Here is a 22088-nt window from a genome sequence, read left to right as displayed (position 1 = left end):
TCAAAATCAAATTGGGGAAAAATAGCTCAAGAACACTAAAATTCGAATTAAATGGTGTTTAGGTGTAGAAATTTACCGTTTTTCTTGAGTAGTTCTTAGATATCATCCTTCTCAACATGATTTTAGCAAAAAATTTAGTGATTAACGGTTAAAAATTGAGATTTTTGGGGGTGATTTTCGGGTTTTTTCGGGGTGTTTTCGCAGCAGAATTCGCAGTGTTTTTGTGTGGGGGTGGTAAACTGATCGAGCAGCTCTTTTATTTTTTTCTGGGTTTTGGACCCTCCGCGAGTCGCGGAGGTTTGTACTGCAAACTCCGCGAGTCGCGGAGTTTTTTTTTTTTTTTTTTTTTTTTTTTTTATAATCTTTAACTTATAAAACAATTAAGAAATTAATTTTTAAAATTTTGTTTCCCTTGTTATTTAGGACGAGGTCGTTTCGGATCGATGTCCTAGTCCGTCCCTCGACAAAATTTTAAAATTTGTCTTTTTGTAGCGATTGTTTTAAAAGCTAAGATTTTTGGGTTTTTTCAATGTTTTTGGCACACTTTAAATCAATAAGATTAAAAATAATGATAATAAAAGTTCTCGTCCCTCCCTCGGGTAAAGCAATTTCGGTTCAAAGACCTAGTCTTCAACTTACGACGAATTTTAAAAATCATATTCTTAACTTATTTAGATAAAGTAAATTTTTGTTTTTAAATTCACACAACATAAATATAAAATTCAAAATTAATAATTAAAAATTAAAAATTCACACCAAACTTAAAATTTAAAATGCATAAAATTAAAAATTAATATTTTAAAAATTAAAAATTCACACCAAACTTAATTTAAAAATTTATAAATTCACACCAAACTTATATTAATTTTTCAAATATTTACAATTTTAATTATATTGTTTTTACAAAGTTTACAATATTAATTTAAGATTTAAATATTAATTTTAAAAACATGGTAAAAATAAAATTAAAAATCTTTTTGTCTTTTTATCCCACTTTAATCAATCAAATATTATCAAAAATATGCGCCCCTCTTTTCGGTAAAGTAATTTCGGTTCCAAGACCTAATTTAACTCATGACGAATTTTTGAAATATTTTGGGTTGATTGATTAAAGATATTTATACCTTAAGAATAAACGTTAAATTTCGCAGTGATGTAATAAATTTTTGAACAATATCAATAATTTCGGTCGCCAAACCTAATTTTATTTAATACCAATTTAATACTTTTTAGCGAACAAATTAGCGTTTATTATCAAAAGGTTAAAAATAAAAATAAAAATAAAAACTGTACAGACATACCTGTGAAATAGATTTCTTAGTTATATGATCTATTATATTCATAAGATAGTCGGTTTAATTGGTCTTCCATGGCTGCATAGGCGTAACCTCGAGCATTCATTGTCTTTTCTTCTAAACATATGAACGGTCCGTCTCTGCATAAAGTAACAAATTCGGTATTTGAATAGGTTTGATTATTTGAACATTTACCTCCATGTGACCATTTTCCGCATTTGTGACATTTTTCTAGGTGTCGTGCTCTTCTTTTCGCTGCGGATTTTGATTTTCCTTTACCAAATTGTAACTTATTATCTTCGCATCTGGATCCTTTTCTAACTCCGTCCATTCTTTCTCTGATTACTGATACTAATTCACTCGGGAGTATGTCATTATTACGTTTAGTGATCAAAGCGTGTAGCATTAGACCATGGTTTAATTCACAGGCAGTCTTCATTTTGTAAAAACCTAAAAAAAATAAAAATTCAGAATGGGGGGAGAAGACTAGTTCTTTAGGGTCTGCTAGGGAAAGACCATACGTGTTCCATTTTCGAGAACTACACGAAAACAGACAATCTAATTCTAACAGAAATACATATTATCCTTTAAAGACTTGATTCTCCCCACACTTAGTTAGCTGTGGTGTCGAAATTGTGATTAACTTCGTTGTCGACTTCCATCGGACCATGTATGTAATGTTTAACTCTGTGACCATTAACTTTAAATTCAATCCCATTTGAATTTATTAATTCTATCGTTCCGTATGGGAAAACTCTTTTGACTATGAATGGTCCAGACCATCTTGATTTCAATTTTCCAGGAAATAGCTTGAATCGTGAATTGAAAAGAAGAACTCTGTCTCCTTCTTTAAATTCTTTTGAACTTCTGATTCTTTTATCATGCCATTTCTTCGTTCTTTCTTTATAGATTAACGAATTATTATATGCTTCATGTCTTAATTCTTCTAATTCGTTTAGTTGACTTAATCGTAGACGTCCAGCTTCATGTAAATCAAGATTACATGTCTTCAAAGCCCAAAATGCTTTGTGTTCAATTTCTACTGGAAGATGACATGCTTTTCCATAAACAAGTCTAAAAGGTGTGGTTCCAATTGGAGTTTTGTAGGCTGTTCTAAAAGCCCAGAGTGCATCCTCCAATTTAATGGACCATTCCTTTGGATTTGATCCTACGGTTTTCTCTAGAATACGTTTTAAAGCTCGGTTGGTATTTTCAACTTGTCCACTTGTTTGTGGATGATATGCGGTGGAGATTTTATGAGTTACTCCATATCTTTTAAGAACTTTCTCAAGTTGATTATTACAGAAATGAGTACCCCGATCACTTATTAAAGCTTTCGGTGTTCCAAACCTTGCAAAAAGACGTTTTAAAAAGTTGACTACAACTCGTGCATCGTTAGTTGGGAGAGCTTGTGCTTCCGCCCATTTAGACACATAATCAATGGCTACGAGTATATATAGATTATTATGAGATTTTGGAAATGGACCCATAAAGTCAATACCCCAAATGTCAAATACTTCACATACTTGGATGACATTTTGTGGCATTTCATCACGTTGACTTATTTTTCCGGCCCTTTGACATGCATCACAGGATTTGCAAAGAAGGTGTGCGTCTTTGTAAATTGTAGGCCAATAGAATCCAGCTTCATAAACTTTTCTTGCTGTTAGTTGAGGCCCATAATGCCCTCCTGTTGGTCCTGTGTGACAATGGTTTAAAATTTTACTGGCTTCATCTCCAAATACACATCGGCGTATTATTCCATCGGGACAACTTTTAAACAGATGTGGATCTTCCCAGAAATAGTGTTTTATATCACTGAAGAATTTCTTTCGTCTTTGGTACGATAATCCTTTTTCAAGGAATCCACAAACTAAGTAGTTTGCATAGTCTGCAAACCATGGGATTTCTTTATAATCTATCTTCAATAGATATTCATCAGGAAAGTTGTCTTGTATAGCCGATTCATTCAGAACTTCTAATTCGGGATTTTCAAGACGAGAAAGATGATCAGCGGCGAGATTTTCTGCTCCTTTTTTATCTCGGATTTCAATATCAAACTCTTGTAAGAGTAAGATCCAACGGATTAATCTTGGTTTAGCATCTTGTTTTGAAAATAGGTATCTAAGAGCAGAATGATCGGTATAGACCACCGTTTTTGCTAGAACTAGATATGATCGAAATTTGTCAAAAGCAAAAACAATAGCAAGGAGTTCTTTTTCAGTAGTTGTATAGTTCCTTTGTGCTCCTTGTAACGTCTTACTAGCATAATATATAGGTTGAAATCGTTTTTCAATCCTTTGTCCTAAAACGGCTCCCATTGCAAAATCACTTGCATCGCACATTAGTTCAAATGGTAGATTCCAATTTGGTGTTATCATGATCGGCGCATTAGTGAGTTTTTCTTTAAGAATATTAAAAGATTTGATACATTCATCTGAAAAGATGAATGGCGCATCCTTTTCTAGGAGTTTATTCATAGGAGTGGCAATTTTGGAAAAATCTTTTATAAAACGTCGGTAAAAACCGGCATGCCCTAGAAAACTCCTAACTCCTCTAACATTGGTGGGATGTGGAAGTTTAGCAATTACATCTACTTTAGCTCTATCCACTTCAATTCCTTCTTTTGAAATTTTATGTCCAAGAACGATGCCTTCTTTAACCATGAAATGGCATTTCTCCCAATTAAGTACTAGATTTGATTTTTCGCATCTAATTAGCATTCGTTCCAGATTAACTAGACATGATTTAAATGTATCACCGAAGACTGAAAAGTCATCCATGAATACTTCCATGCATTCTTCTATCATGTCGTGAAAAATCGCCATCATACACCTTTGAAAGGTTGCAGGGGCGTTACAAAGTCCAAATGGCATGCGTTTGTAAGCAAAAGTACCATAAGGGCACGTGAATGTGGTTTTCTCTTGGTCCTCGGGTGCTATTGGAATTTGAAAATATCCGGAAAATCCATCTAGAAAACAATAGTAACTATTTCCGGCTAATCTTTCCAACATTTGATCTATGAAAGGTAAGGGAAAGTGATCTTTTCTGGTGGCGTCATTTAATTTTCTATAATCAATACATACACGCCATCCTGTTACAGTCCTAGTAGGAATAAGCTCATTTTTCTCATTTGTGATGACAGTCATGCCACCCTTCTTAGGTACGCATTGAACTGGGCTTACCCATGGACTATCAGAGATTGGATATATCAAACCTGCATCTAGCAGTTTAATAATCTCTTTTTTAACTACATCTTGCATATTAGGATTTAGTCTTCGTTGACGTTGCACATACGTTTTATGACCTTCTTCCATAAGGATTTTATGTGTGCAATACGAAGGACTTATTCCTTTAATATCATGAATCTTCCATGCAATGGCTGGTTTATGAGCTTTCAACACAGAAATGAGTTGTGATTTCTCATTTTCAGTAAGAGAAGACGATATTATTACAGGTAATTCAGATTCACCATGTAAATAAGCGTATTCCAAATGGTTTGGAAGTGGCTTTAACTCTAATTTTGGAGGTTCTTCTATCGATGATTTATATCGATATCTGTCTTCTTCTTTTAGCATTTGAATTTCTTCTGTTGTTGGTTCATATCCATTAGCTATAAGTGTAGCTAACATTTCAGCTTCATCAATTGGTTCATTTCCTTCTCCTAAAGAACATTCTCCTGTTCCTTGTAATTCTGGAAATTCTTCTAACAATTCTGCATGTGCATCTATAGTTTGAATATAATAACATGTATCATCTGCAGATTGTGGTTGTTGCATAGCTCTATCCACTGAAAAGGTAACACTCTCATCCTCTATACTTAGGGTCAGTTTCTTACCGAACACGTCTATCATTGCTTTAGCCGTGTTTAAGAATGGTCTTCCTAATATGAGAGGAACTTGAGAATCTTCTTCCATGTCCAAAACAACAAAGTCTACTGGAAATACTAAAGTACCAACTTTAACTAGCATATTCTCCATTATCCCTCTAGGATATTTTATTGATCTATCGGCTAGTTGTATGCTTATTCTGGTTGGTTTTAATTCTCCAAGGTCTAGTTTAGCGTATAGTGAATACGGCATTAGATTTATACTAGCACCTAAGTCTGCCAATGCTTCTATTGAACTAAGACTACCCAGAAAACATGGAATTGTGAAACTTCCTGGATCAGATAATTTTTCTGGTATCTTATTCAACAGCACTGCTGAACAATTAGCATTCATAGTAACAGCCGAGAGTTCTTCCATTTTCTTTCTATTCGTGATTAGATCTTTCAAGAATTTAGCATATCTTGGCATTCCTGAAATCACATCAATGAAAGGAAGATTTACATTTATCTGTTTAAACATATCCAAGAATTTGGATTGCTCGGCTTCAAGTTTTTCTTTCTTCATTTTACTCGGATAAGGAAGTGGTGGTTGGTATGGTTTAACATAAGGTTTATCCTTAACTGTGTTATCTTCATTAACCTTTTCAACTACCGGTTCTTTTTCCTTATCTTGATCAGGTTGTGGTTCTTGTGGAGTAGGAATAGTTTCATCAGAAGTTACAGGTATTTCAGGTGATTTAAGTGTTGTACCACTTCTTGTGGTAATAGCTTTAGCTGTTTCATTCCGGGGGTTAGCATTTGTATCACTAGGTAAACTTCCCGGTTTTCTTTCACCTATTAACCTTGCTAGGTTACTTACTTCTTGTTCCAGATTTTGAATAGAAGCTTGTTGATTTCTAAATGCTTGAGCATTTTGTTCATTAGTTTGTTTTTGAGATGTGAAAAACTGCGTTTGAGTTTCAACTAGCTTCGTCATCATATCTTCTAAATTCGGCTTTTTATCATCGGTTTGTTGTGGTGGTTTGTTTTGAAAATTAGGTCTTTGCTGATTGTAAGTATTATTGGATACTTGTTGATTGCTAGGACCTTGTTGGTTGTTGTATGGAATATTTCGGTTATAATTTTGGTTTTGATTGTAAATCAGTCTTGGCGGTTGATAATTATTCTGATAATTATTTCCAGGCCTTTGGTTTATGTATGAAATATTCTCTCTTTGTTCCATTGTTAATTCAATACTGAGACAATCTTTTGTCAAATGTGGTCCTCCACACTGCTCACAACTAATTCGTATTGAGTGAATATCCTTAGTCATCTTTTCCATTCGTCTTTCGAAAGCATCTATCTTTGCTGAAATGGAATCTAAGTCATGGCTAGAATCGGCTCTAGCTGCTTTAGATGATCTAATGATATCTTTTTCTTGGTGCCACTCATGTGAGTGGGAAGCAGTATTATCAATAATTTTGTAAGCATCAGTTTCGGTTTTCTTCATAATAGAACCACCAGCTGCTATATCTATATCTTTCCTTGTAGTGATGTCGCATCCTTGGTAGAATATTTGTACTATTTGACAGGTGTCTAAACCATGTTGCAGACATCCTCTTAATAACTTTCCATATCTTGTCCACGCCTCATATAGAGTTTCATTTGGCTTTTGTGTGAACGTAACAATTTCTGCTTGAAGTCTTACGGCTTTAGATGCAGGAAAGAATTGTTTAAGAAATTTATCAATTAAAACGTCCCATGTATCGATCGCCCCTTCAGGTAACGATTCCAACCAATCTTTGGCTTCTCCCTTTAAAGTCCAGGGAAATAACATGAGATATATCTGTTCATCCTCCACTTCTCGGATTTTAAATAGTGTGCAGATCCTATTAAAGGTACGTAGATGTTCATTTGGATCTTCCTTCGGCGCACCACTAAATTGGCATTGATTAGTCACCATGTGTAGAATTTGTCCTTTGATTTCATAATCTGGCGCATTAATGTCTGGATGAGTAATTGCGTGACCTTGGCCAGTGCGTTTAGCTCTCATTCGGTCTTCCATACTTAAGGGTTCCAGATTCTCCATAATTGAATTTGTTGAATCGGTATCACTGAATGATTCTGATTTAATAGTTCGTTCCTCAACAATCTCTGTTTGAATGATTGGTGGTTCCGGAGGAAAGTTTAATGGTTCAGGATCTACGAATCGTTCCTGAATATTTTCTGGATTCTCAATTGTGAGGTTTGTTAAACGATGTCTTGATCGAGTTACAGGTGGTGAACGTACAAAAGGTGGTGAACGTCTTGCTCGGTGCATTCACAGAATATCCTATTAGTTTTAAAAAGGAAAGAAAAATTATAATAAGTTATCCAATCAATAGACTTTTCTGATTTTGCCCACGTTTCGAATAGCCAAAAGATGCAGCAGAGGGGCAGGATTCGTTTGGTCTCAATATAATTGAGGACTGTTTGGCTCCAATAACCCGGTCCACGTACAAATCCAACTATTACTACGAACCAGAAAATTTTGATGTCTATCAATTTAACCACTTAAAATAAATTTTCGTAATTTTAAGAAATTTAGATAAGAAGTAGAAAAAATTCTAAGTCCTAAAAACTAGGATGGCGAGAAATAAGAGAGAAAAAGAGTTCGTCGATAAAGGTTGAAAAAGAAAAAAAAAAAAAAAATGGTTGAAAAATAGAAGACGACGGAAAAATAAAAGAAACTTATAAAAACTTAGAAATACTTAACTAATTTAACCTTATTACTACAACTAACTTAAAATTATAATCGCAAATTGAAATTACTAATTGGAATGATAATTGATACATAGTAAAAGGTCTTAAAAATATTAAAGCTTACAAGGAAAAACTAAATCCCAAATGGAAATAACTTAAAAAGAAACTAAAACTTAAAAAGGCGTCGCAAAATTCTAAAGCACCTAAATCTTAGTCTAAAGAAAAAGCACTTAAGGAATTTTACGGCAAAGCCTAAAAATCTAGGAGTAAAAATAACTATAGCAAAAACTAAGTTTAAAATTAAATATGAGCTAAAAAATACAAATATTACGCTACAACGATTAAAAAGGTACAAAATATAAAAATATACAAAAAGTTGTAAAAAGTACAATTTTTATAAAAATATTATTTTTATATTATTTATTAAATAAAACTACAAATAATACAATTTTATTAAAACTAATTTAACTAAAATAAATAAATAAAAAGTATAAGTAAAATTAAAACTAATAATAATAATAATAGTAATTAGGTTTTAATAATAATAATAATTAAAAATAACCCGTGATTAGGGTTTTTGTCCGTGTGTCAGAAGGCCTCCGCGAGTCGCGGCAAATAAAGAAGAAAACCCCGCGAGTCGCGGGGCTCTGTAATTCAGTTGACAGGTTTTACTTTTTACGCGTTTTTCTTTATTTTTTTTTTTTTTTATTTTGTTTTCTGTTTTTTAATTAAATAAAAGATATTAAAATTAAAACTTATATTTTTATAAACTAAAATAAAAATAAAGAAACTTATAAAACTTAAATATTTAACAAAATCTTAAAAATACTAATATTTTTGTTTTTCTTTTTCTTTTTATATTTTTCGAATTTTTAAAACGTAATTTTACAAAAAAAAACGACTTTTAATAAAAGTAGATAAAAATCTTTTTTTTTTTATATTAGCGTTGCGCTTCCGGCTTTTAAGATAGTTCCCCGGCAGCGGCGCCAAAAATACTTGATGATGTAGCGTGGTGTATATAAAATAGCTTATATTTTACTAGGAAAAACTATTAAATATGATACAATTTTACACAAGATATTTATTTATTTATAGAATGGATATACTTAAACCTTGCTACAACACTTATAGGCAGTGTACCTAATCGTACAGTAGTGTAGTTTTTAGTAAGTCCGGTTCGTTCCACAGGGAAATCTTTGAACAAAGCTCAACGCTATATTAATTTACTTTTATAAAAATACAAACATATATATAAGTAATATTATTATTATAAAGGGGGGTTTTTACCGTTTAATGACCGGTTTGTCGATTTTAAAACTTTAGTCGCAGTTAAAACCTAATGTAAAATATAAAATAAATACAAGACTTTAAATTAAAGTGTAAAGTAAATAACGATAATGAAATTGCGAATAATAAAAATGCGATAAAATAAAATTGCGATAATTAAAAAGTACGATAATTAAAAGTGCGATTAAATAACAATAAATAAAAGTGCGATAATTAGAAGTGCAATTAAATATAAAATAAAGGAAATAAAATATGAAATGAAAGAATTATGCTTATTTAAACTTCCGTAATCATGATGTTTGACGTGTTGATTTTAGTTTTATGCCCATGGGTTAATTGTCCTTTGTCCTGGATTATTCAATATGTCCGTCTGGTTTTTGTCCATAACAGTCCATCAGTCATAAATATAAATTGCAAGTGTCCTTGTCAAATTATTATTATACCCGAAGATAAATATTCCAACTAATTGGGGATTCGAATTGTAACAAGGTTTTAATACTTTGTTTAATGAATACACCAGGTTATCGACTGCGTGTAAACCAAGGTTTTACTACTTTGTTAACAATTACACCAATTACCCTTGAATGTAATTTCACCCCTGTTTTGATTATTCTAGTGGCTATTAATCCATTCCCGTGTCCGGTTAAATGAACGATTATTCGTACATATAAATACCCCGCCCATCGTGTCCGATCGAGTGTATATGGTAATTTATAGGGACGCCCAATTGTAAATCTTTATATTAACATTAACAAACTTTCATTTAGTTAAACAAATATAAAGACCATTAATAGCCCATAGTCTAGTTTCCACAAGTGTCGTTCTTTTGTCCAAACCCCAATTATAGTACAAAGCCCAATTACCCAATTTTAGTAATTAGCCCAACATCATGATTACTTCGTTTTAAATAAGCATAATAATAACTTAGCTACGAGACATTAATATAAAAAGGTTGAACATAACTTACAATGATTAAAAATAGCGTAGCGTTACACGGACAGAATTTCGACTTACACCCTTACAACATTCGCTAACATACCCTTATTATTAGAATTATAATTAAAATTAAAATATAAATTATAAATATAATTATATTTACGTATGAAGAGGAAGAGAAAAAGAAGATGAAATTTGATCAGAATTCGGTTGGCTTTATAGCCAGACTTGATATTTGGGGCTCCGCGACTCGCGGCAAAATGGCCTTACAACTCCGCGAGTCGCGGAGAGGTATTTACAGCTTACCCCCTTGAAGTTTCTTGCTGCCGACGGTTTTTATTATATATATATAATATATATATAATTAATATAATTAATTATATATTATATTATATTTATATACATAGTTAACTTGTAATTTTTAGTCCGTTGCGTCGAGCGTTAAGAGTTGACTCTAGTCCCGGTTCCGGATTTTCGAACGTCTTCGCGTACAATTTAATATCTTGTACTTTGCGTTTTGAATCTTGTACTCTTGTGATTTCGAGACGTTTCTTATCAATAATTGGAACCTTTTTGATTGACTTTTGTTCTTTTGAGCTTTTTGGTCGTTTGCGTCTTCAATTCGTCGAATCTGTCTTTTGTCTTCACCTTTTATTATTTAAACGAATATCACTTGTAAATAGAACAATTGCAACTAAAAGCTTGTCTTTCTTGAGGAATAATGCTATGAAATATATGTTCGTTTTTAGCATTATCAGGTTGAACTACAGGTTCCTCTACAACCTCTGGGGCTGGAACCACGGCTGGTTCAACTTGTTCTTGTTATACCGGGTTCGGAAGAGGTATTCCTACAGCCTGAAAATAAGAATGTATACGAGCGTCTTGGGGTTCAGCTAGCCTCACTAGCCAATTTGGAATTGGCGCAGTGAATTGATTATCAGACACCATAGGGGTGTTCATCTTCAGCTCTCTAAACCTTTTCATTTGTAATCCATGTGTACCTGGTACAAAGATATTTGCATTTCTACAAGCATTGATAGCATCATGGATAAAGATACAGAAAAATCTTTCGCAAGGGATGTATGAACCCCTTGGCTTTTCAACCTGTGCCTGAACCAAATCCCATATAAGTTCTGCATAATCAGGATTCTCTACTCTTGTGAATGAGTAGAAAAGTTTGAGCATCGGCACAGTTAAGTTTTCAGATCCACTTCTTGTCATCAACAAGCATCTGTTGATGATTGAGAAGATCACATACCACCTTGAATGCAGATATTTCTTCTGAAACTTAGCTGGTGGAACATTGGTAGCTCCAACATAACCAAGATCAAATATAGAAGTCATCATTTGCTGAGTAGCAGGAAAAGAAGGAGCATTCTGTACAAGAGGAAGTCTGAATATCCTCCTGAAGTCAGCTTTTATGAAACTCCTGAATCCTTGTACTCCCCTCAGTCTAAATTCAAATCTGGCTGGTTCGCCCTGTGAATTAGTAGCATTTGGTTGTGTGGCCTCCACAAATCTGATTGATCTGTTAAGAATATCCAAGTCTGTTTCTAGCACACTAACTGTGGAGCTCAGAGCAGGCCATAAAGTGTGCCTCTCTAGAATTGCAGTCCAATATTTGAAGGGAATATTGGTTTCAGAGTTGATAAAGTGATTGTTCGCCATTTAGCTGTATAAATAAGAAATAGAAGACCACAAGATATTTAACAAAAAGCATATATCTCTATTCTTATTTGTCTTTGAAATCCTTTTTATATTTTTAAATTTTAAGATTTTTATGATTTTTCAAAAATATAAAAGACTTTTATTCTCAAATATGAACAAATAATTGACAACCATGACATTCATATGATATTCATCTTAGTACAAAATCATCATGCAAAGTCAATTATATAACACAAGGAATCAGAACAACACTTAGTCAATTTCAGCACAATTCAAGCAGATTCAGTATTTATGAAAACTTTAGATTCTGTAACCAAATAAGCTTGAGTTTTCATATCAGAAAAATATAGAATAAACATGTTAAGTGTTTGAAGATAAAAATCAGAAACTTTCAAGGTACCAAATTTCAGACTCGGTATCAAGAAGGAAAACCAGATTCGGTATCTTTAACAATTAATAGAAAGTCACTCAAACATGCATATTCTATCACATATCATGTAATTTCACAACCATGATCAATCAACCATTCAATTATAAGCATATTAACATGTTAATTGTATGAACAGATTCGGTATCAGGATAAGAACACATTCGGTAGATACAGAATCCATCAAATAAGCAATTAAACATGTAATCAGGCTCGGTCAAATGATAGATCAGTCAATTTAACTCAGATTAGACAAGATTTCATGTTGATTTTCCAAATCAATTGAGTTTAATCAAAGATTAATTGAACTCGACTCAGACTCGGTATAATCAACAAGATTTCAAAAATTAAAGGTCATAATCCAATTATTTTGATCTTTTCTGGTTGATAAAAACATAATTATCTCAGATCTACAATTATATATCTTAAACATTGATTAAAATGAACAATTACCAAGAATTTGAAGAAACAAAATGACGAACTCGGTAGAATTAGGCAGATTCGGTATAATCAACAGACTCGGTAGGTAATTAATAACAGTAAGAGTAATGTTTGACTTTGACTCTCCTTTTATAGATACCGAAGGTAAAATACCAAATGGGCTTTACAGAATGGGCATAATATACCGAATTCAGTCCAATTTTTCAAAACATTAACAATTTAACTCCAAATCTTGACAAATTGATTTTTCCTCTTGAAATCCATTTTAATCTTTTCATGAAAAACAATTCTGAGACAATTTTTGAAAACTTTGAAATTACCGAATCTGTGCAGTTGGTTGTCAGACTCGGTAAAATGCTAAAAATAGCATTTATTCAGTAAAATTTAAATATTTTTGGATTTTATCTTTTTCAATTTTTATGAATTTTTCAAAATAAGATTTGTACTCAAAAGAACTTTGAATTTTATACAAAGTACAAATCTTCAGTGATATCAATTGTTAACAAGGGTTGCATACTGAGATGTATACAAACCATAGTGAATTATTTCAGATAAAAATAAAGAAATTTTGAATTCACTTTTTGAAAAACAATATTTTTGAATAATTTTCTCATTTTCTCCCTTTTTCTCCCCCTCAAAATGTGATATACAAGAAAGTAAATCAGCATTTTGATTTTGTTCCCAAGAAAATGAATTAACTCCCCCTTGAAATAGGATATCAATGAGTTACCTCCCCCTTGCGTAACCATTGAACAAATGTACCTAGGAAGTTATCATTAATCTAAAGGCAGTCCCTTAAAGAAAAATTATCTAAAGCACTGAAACTTAGTTGCTCCCCCTAGAAAGTATCTACTCCCCCTAAACACAAGATCCCAAAAATAAGTCCCAACAGATCTAAGGAATATCAAGCACTATACTCTACCATGCCAATCTCTTTGATCAAGAATTTTAGCCTAAGTTCATCTAAAGGTTTAGTGAACATGTCAGCTAATTGCACTTTAGTAGGCACAAAGTATAATTCTACATCCCCTTTCTCTACATGGTCCTTAATGAAATGATAACGAATATCTATGTGTTTAGTTTTAGAATGCTGAACCGGGTTGCTTGTTATTGCAATAGCACTTTGTGAATCACAATAGATCGGGGTCTGAGAAATCCTAAAGCCATAGTCCAAGAGTTGAGTTTGCATCCACAAAACTTGTGAACAACAGTGAGCTGCAGCAATGTACTCAGACTCAGCTGTTGATAAAGACACACAGTTCTGCTTTTTGGATGACCAACCAACTAGCCTATTCCCCAACATCTGAATTGATCCAGATATGCTTTTTCTATCAACATGGCAACCACCATGATCCGCATCAGTATAAGCAGTGAGATTGAAATCGGATCCATGAGGATACCAGATCCCAAGGTTAGGTGTACCTTTAAGGTATTGAAAAATCCTAACAACCGCTTTGGAGTGAGATTTCTTTGGGTTGGACTAAAAGCGAGCACAGACAGTTACGGCAAGTGTAATGTCTGGTCGACTTGCAGTCAGATACATTAAAGAACCAACCATGCTTCGATAAAGTGTAATATCAAAGGGTTCCCCATTAGTATCAGCATCCAGTAAAGTTCTCATTGGGGTTGACATTGGTTTTAAAGCAGTCATTTTAAAACGTTTTAGCATATCATTGATATACTTAGTTTGACTGATAAAAATCCCATTTGGTAATTGTTTTACTTGTAACCCCAAGAAGAAAGTTAATTGGTCAAGCATGCTCATTTCGAATTTGTTGGCCATAAGGTCACCAAATTCTTTGCATAAGGCCGGGGACGTGGAACCAAAAATAATATCATCAACGTAAATTTGAACCAAGAGAATGTGACCGTGGTTTTTACGGATGAATAGCATTGTATCAATCGTTCCACGAGAGAAGCCATTGTCCAGCAAATACTTTGTTAAGGTCTCGTACCATGCAAGCGGTGCTTGCTTCAGACCGTATAAAGCTTTCTCCAAGTAGTAAACGTGGTTTGGATGAATGGGATCGACAAAGCCCTCTGGTTGATCAACATAGACTTCCTCTTGAAGATAACCATTCAGAAAAGCAGTTTTGACATCCATTTGAAACACCGTGAACTTCATATGAGAAGCAAATGCGAGGAAAAGACGAATTGCCTCAATCCTAGCAACCGGAGCAAACGTTTCATCATAATCAATACCTTCTTGTTGTCGATATCCTTTGGCCACAAGACGTGCCTTATTTCGAACCACAATTCCATCAGAATCTTTCTTTTTCTTGAAAATCCACTTTACCCCTATTGGTCGTTGACCCGTTGGTCTTGGAACTAATCGCCATACTTTCAATCGTTCAAATTGATTGATCTCGTCTTGCATTACAACTACCCAGTATGGATCTAGTAAAGCTTGAGCAGCCATTGTTGGTTCAATCTTACTAAGAAAGGCTGTGAATAGACACATATTCTGAGTAGCCCTTCGAGTTGACACTGGAGCAGATGCGTCACCAATAATAAGATCTATTGGATGACTTTTAGTCCATCGGGTGTGTGGAAGAGGTTGTACATCAGTGGTATCCATTGAAACATCAACCGTTGTTGACATTGAGCCTTGATCCGCTTGATCTGATGTAACATTATCTAATGGATTCAATAGAGTATCTGGAGAAACAGCTGGAGTTGTATCAACTGATGAATCTTGAATTGGGTCAAGATTATCAGTAACAGGAGGTTGGAGGGAGGATGAAGAAGCAACAGGTGAATCAGTTGGTGTTGAATCTTCATCAAAAAGACTTTGAAGAGTCTCCACAGTAGTTGACTGTGATGGTGTAACCGGTACGGCTTGAACATTTGAATCCCGTTGAGGAGTATAAAGACTATCAAACAAGATATCCAGTTAATCTGAAGTAACCGTAGGAACACCCTTCTTCGAGAAAATTGAGTTTTGCGCGGAAGAAGTAGTAGCCAGGTTAGGATCGGGTTTTGAACTGAGTTGTTCAAAAGCCATTCCCAAAAATTCATCGAACTTGACGTTAATGCTCTCTTTAATCATCTTTGTCCGCTTATGAAAAACACGATAAGCAACTTTGTTCGAGGAATAACCAAGAAATATGGCCTGATCGCCATGAGGATCAAACTTTCCGAGGCTGTCAAAGTCGTTAAGCACATAGCATATACAACCAAAAACACGGAAATATTTGACATTCGGGCGTCTACCATATAATAACTCATATGGAGTTTTATCAAAACGTTTGTTTACAATACAACGATTTTGGGTATAGCATGCAGTTGAAATGGCCTCCCCCCACATTTTTGGAGGTAATTTGGAGTAGGCAAGCATCGTTCGTGCTGATTCGCACAACGTACGATTACGTCGTTCGTCGACTCCATTTTGTTGGGGGGTCCGAGCAGCAGAGAACTGATGTTCAATGCCTTGGTCTTTCAAATAACTATCAAGCGGGTCATTCTTAAATTCCGTCCCATTATCAGTTCTGATGCTCTTAACATGTTTGTTAAAAGTGCGTTGAATTTTTTTAATGAATTCAATGATAATGGCGGGGGTTTCTGACTTAGTTCGCAAAAGAAAAATCCATGTAAACCGGGTATAGTCATCAACAATGACAAGCACATGTTTCTTGCCACCGATGCTAGAAATACGTGTGGGCCCACATAAGTCCATATGAAATAATTGCAAAGACGATGAAGTACTGGGGTTTTGCTTAAGCGGATGATTAGTCCGTTTCAGCTTACCCATCGCACATGATGGACACACATGATGCTTATCATATTGAAAGGTTGGAATACCATCAACTAAATCTTTAGAGACTAGTCGATTAATACCCTTGTAATTCAGGTGTGACATCCGATGATGCCATAACCATGAATTTTCTTTGGTAGAACGAGTGGCCAAACACATAGTTGCATGTGATGGTGCATCATTGAGGTCAATAGTATATAGTGAAGTACAACGTTTACCAACAAGAAGATCATTCCCTTCGGTGGATTGCACCGAGCATTGTCGACGTTCAAACAGAACTTGGAGATCTCCATCGCAGAATTGGCTCACACTAAATAAACTGCACCCCAAACCCTCAACATATGAAACCCGTTTGATTGTTATGCCATTTTGCACAAAATCTCCTTAACCCGTTATTGTTGCAATCTCATCGTTTCCGAATGTAACCGTTCCTAGGAATTTGTCAATGAAGTTGACAAGCAAGGATTTATCGCCCGTCATGTGTCGAGAACAACCGGAATCGATATAATCGATATACCTAACACAGACGTCGAAACCCTGTAAATGTGAATTTCCTAGAGTTTAGGTACCCAAAGTTTTTTGGGTCCTTTTCGGTTAGTACCAACAATAAACTTTGGATCAATGATGAAATAATCACGTAAAGCATAATGCAGTTTAGACAATAAAACATCATTTAAAACCACATTACATGAAGCATCATACGCAATATCAATCTTTACATCGTTATCAGAAGTCTTAACACACAATTTATTCCAAGTAGATGTTTTGTTCACAGACGAAAATTGAAAAACATGAGAAGATTTCCTAGGCCGACTAGCAGATTGTGTTGGTTTGGTTGCTACTTTCTTAGTCGTGGACTTAGGAACCCATACAGATTTGTAATTCAAGTTTGGATTATGACCTGTGACACGAAAAACACCTTTGTTAGTTAGACGTCCAAACTTTTCAGTTGACACATGAGATGACTGATTTTGCAGAATTTCCAATTTGATTGTACGTTCTGTTGCATCATACTCACTTAAATCAGGTTTAGAACTTGTGTGTGTTGTGGACTTAACTGATTTCTTTAAAAGACTCTCTTTTGAAGTTTTTGACATAGGAATCATAGGAATCCTTTCAGTTAACACGGAACCATTTGGAGAATGAACCTTTTTAACAAAATATTGAGTTGTAGAAACAACTTTCGAACCATGATTGCCAAATGGAGAACGTAGAGGATTTTTAAGAATAGTAATGGGTTTTACATCCTTAGATGTTGTTGTTCCCTTCCCCTTCTTAGTAATCCCACCAGTACATTCAAGCACATTGGTTGCAACATTAGACGTTTGCTTAAGTGTGTTAGCCTGTTTCATTTGAATTATCTTTTGTTTTAAGCTTTTAATCTCAAGACATAATTCTTCAGCAGAAACTGTCACTTAACCCTCCTTAAAAGCATAAGTACATTCTTTCTTAGGTAGTGAAGGCAATTTATCACACAAAGCAAGCATTTGTTCTAATGATTGGCACTTAAGTTGCAAGTCAATATTCTCCTGTTCCAGTTGAGCTACTATACGATTTAAATTATGTACAGCAGGCAAATGCAAGTAATAATCATGCAAAGGATGAAGTTGACTTTCAAAATCTATCAAAGGTTCAATGTTCAGTTCATCCGGAGGTTCTACTTTTTCATCTAAAGAATTTTGACATAGAGAATCTGTCTCAAAGAAGACAGTTAGTTCATGTGCTAGGTCTTCATGGAAAACATCATCTGGACATGCAGGTAAAGTTGGTAGAATTGGTTTTACATCAAAAATTGGTTCATCAAACACCTCATCTATTGCAGTAATGATAGAACTAGGTTTGTTAAACACTTCATTCTCAAGCATTAAAATGTATTTCTCTAGCATGAGTGTTGGGATATAAACCAGTCTACGCTTAGGCACATAATCTTCACGTTGCATGTTCTTTTCAGTTTCAACAAGATTTTTCAAGAAATTAGGATTCGATTTACCTATCTTAGCATTAATTTTTTCATACATTAAATTAATTTGATGGTATTTCCTAGATTTACGATTTTCAATAATATCATCAAAATCGGTATCAGAAGCATGTACAAAATGCGATGGTAAACCAGCTTGAAAATAATCAGAATGATATAATCCTGGAATCTTTTTGGAAGCATTTTCCAAAATTTTCGGATCTTCATAACCCAACCCTCACTTTTCACCATGAATTGTTTTTGGTCTATTCATGAAAATCATTTGTTTTGAAAGTTCCATATCCATGATAGCTTTTGATTGCTCTGTTCGATAGAGTTTTTCATCATATCGAGCAAGTTGTGCTTTCATTTGAAAAGATTCTTTTGACAATAAAGAAATTTCAGTGTTCTTTTCAATTATGGTGTTTTCCAATTGAACGATTTTCTTGTTTAGTTTTGAAAGTGTGGGTTCATGTTGGTTTTTCAAATCAGAAAGATCTTTTTCTAAAAATTGAACTTTTTCTGCAAGTCGTTCCAATTTTAGACGATAATCAGTTCTTTCAACTTTAATTGGATGAATTGTCTTTTTCAGATCTTCCAACTCAGTTTCCGTAGAGTTGAGTTGGAGAGTCAATTGTTGCACATCCGTTTGCAATTTGGATGAGGAAGGTCTGGTCTCATTCATTTTGATTTTATCTTTTAAAACCTTGTTTTCAGATTTTAAGCCTTTAACTTCTTTTGACATTGAGACCAGATTCTTCATCAAGTCATTTTGCATTTTGATAAAATCAGGTGAGATTTCAGATGATTGTACCTCATCATCATCGGATGTTGAGTCAGAATTCTCCATTGCTTCCTTAGCTTTGATGAGCTTTGTCACCTTGCAAACATTTGTATGTTCCACCTCTGAATCTGAATCGTCAGTCCAGTTAAATCAAGTATCATCAACCAGTTTTAGCTCTCCCCCAGTTTCCATAATCTTAGCCATCAACATTTTCTTCTTGTAGTAAGCTGCGTCCTTCTTCTTAGGCATCTTGCACTCACGAGAGTAATGACCAGCTTTGCCACAATTGAAACAAATTGAATCTTCCTTCTTGGAATCATCAGCACGTTGTTGTTTAGATTGATCAGCTTTCTTGTAGTACGAGGAAGATGATGAGTTTTTGCGTTAATTGCTTGATTTGCCTTTAAACTTGTGTTTGTTCAAGGCTTTTGTGAACATGGCTGCCATCTTGACTAATTCAAGGTGAGAATCATCAACATCAGAAAGATTCAAATCTTCTGAATCAGTTGATTCTTCAACAAGCACTTTCTTGGACAAGCCTTTGGAAGACGTCAATGATTTGCTCTTCTTTTTAGCAATTAGGGCAAGTGGATCGTCCGGAGAAGACTCTTTCCTTCCTTCTTGAAGTTTAGACACTTCAGGTTGGTAATGCATAAGGACTCCAACAAGCTCATGAATAGTCAACTTGTGAATCTCTTTAGTAGATCGAACAATGGTTCCATAAGGAAGCCAATCAGCATTGAGCTTTTTGAGAAACTTCAGCATTTACTTTTATGATCTTGCACCTTTTCAACTCATTAAGAACACCATTGAAACGACGATAGGTATCCTTGAATGGTTCATCAGTTTCCTGCTTGAAATCTTCATAGAATCCCAGAGCCTTATTCAATTTAGTAACGTCTGACATGTCATAACCTTCTTGCTGTCGTTTGATCACATCCCATATATATTTTGCTGTTGTGTTGCTATCAACATTTTCAAACAATTCATACGGGATAGCTTGCATAACAATATTCTTTGCCTCTATGTCACCCTGAGCTCTCTCACGCTTATCACCAGAAAGTTCATAGACTGGAATTGGCATACCAGTATCCGGATGATAATCAACAACTGGACCATCTCTCAGAGAAGCCCAAATGTACTTTGCTTTCTCACCCTTATAGTCTATGTACTGAGTGATACGGTGAAGCCACTGAGTGTACTTACCATCAAACAACACTGGAGGACGGGAATCTGATCCAATGATCAAAGTATCTTGAGTAGACATCTTGAAAATGAGGTAGATTCGGTAAAGATTCTGTATTACACAAATCTTAGATGAAAAATCACAACAATCTGACCAGAATGTCAGATTCTGTAACAGATTCGGTACTGTAGCAGATTCGGTACAGTAGCAGATTCGGTAAAGATTCTGTATATCAGATTCTGTAAAAGAAACTGATCAGAAATACAAGAGACACACCCAGATTCAGTATGGATTCGGTAATCACAAGAAGTGTAGCCTGTAACCACTTAAAACAATTAATTAAGTGATACAGAAACTCAAATTCTGTATATGATTCGGTAGTCAGATTCTGTAAGAATTTGAAGTTCAATCTCAATTCAATCCTTTTGAATTAGATTCTGTAACCTTGCTGCACAAGGAAACATGTTAGTATCACCCAAAATATCAAAGATACCGAAAGTATAGGATACCGAATGTCAACTGTAGCAGTTGACAATACCGAGTCTAAGTTTAAAACTTAGAAATATGACAGAATCCTTTCTCAAACCACACCAATTAGCTGTGTATGATCAAACCGAATGTGATAGAATCACAATCACACCACAATCTGCAACACTTAAGATGAATTTAAGTAATGAAGCAGACTCGGTATAACAGTTACGATACCTAGTGTTGATCAAATCTTCAAAACTTAATGAATTGAAGAAATTGAACCGTCAGGAATGTGATTTAACACCTCACGAACACAACTGAATCCTTAATTCTTTACAAAAATCCAGAACCAAGCTTGAATTAAGCAATACCGAGAGTTTGAGCCACAAACTCTAAAAATCAACTTGATTCTTCATAATTGAAGTTAAAAAGCTGTAATGATGATCGAAACTCTTTCTAAAATACCTAATGCACCTTTGCTGAACTTATCACAAGAATCTGAACGTCAGATTATCAAATTCGATGATACCGAATTTGATTCAAAATACCGAGAGTAATCAGATTCTGTAATCTTCAATCTCTGGATCGATATAGTAATGTAGAATCACTTCCTGGAAGCTCTGATACCAAATGATAGGTCAGATCATGTTGAGATTGAGAGAAATGATAAGATAAAGAGAGATTCGGTAGATAGGAATGAGACTCGGTATTAGAGAGAATCGGTACAATTACATTCCACAGCTTCTAGAACTCAGTTACAATGCAATGGCTATCTAATTAGGACTACTTAGGTTCCTTATATAGCCCTCTTCTAAGGAACCTTCATTTAAGCTTATTTTCACATTAACACTATACAACTTCAGGGTCCTAACATACTTTGAGTTGTGATCTAGCCTGAGACGTGTATACACTGGGTCGTGGATTGATTCAAGATAATATATATCGATTTATTTCTGTACATCTAACCGTGGACAACTAGTTGTAGGTTACAAACGAGGACAGCTGACTTAATAAACTTAAAACATTAAAACATATTAAAAATGTTGTAAATATATTTTGAGCATACTTTGATATATATGTACATATTTTTTATAGGTTCGTGAATCGGCCAGTGGCCAAGTCTTACTTCCCGACGAAGTAAAAATCTGTGAAAGTGAGTTATAGTCCCACTTTTAAAATCTAATATTTTGGGATGAGAATACATGCAATTTTATAAATGTTTTACAAAATATACACAAGTAAATGAAACTACATTATATGGGTGAATGAACGAAGCCGAATATGCTCCTTTTTAGCTTGGTAGCCTAAGAATTTGGGAACAGACCCCCAAAT

This window comes from Rutidosis leptorrhynchoides, chromosome 11, assembly GCF_046630445.1.
Source record: "Rutidosis leptorrhynchoides isolate AG116_Rl617_1_P2 chromosome 11, CSIRO_AGI_Rlap_v1, whole genome shotgun sequence".
Taxonomy (NCBI): domain Eukaryota; kingdom Viridiplantae; phylum Streptophyta; class Magnoliopsida; order Asterales; family Asteraceae; genus Rutidosis; species Rutidosis leptorrhynchoides.
The sequence above is the reverse complement of the archived record's forward strand: the minus strand, read 5'-3'. Positions refer to the sequence as shown.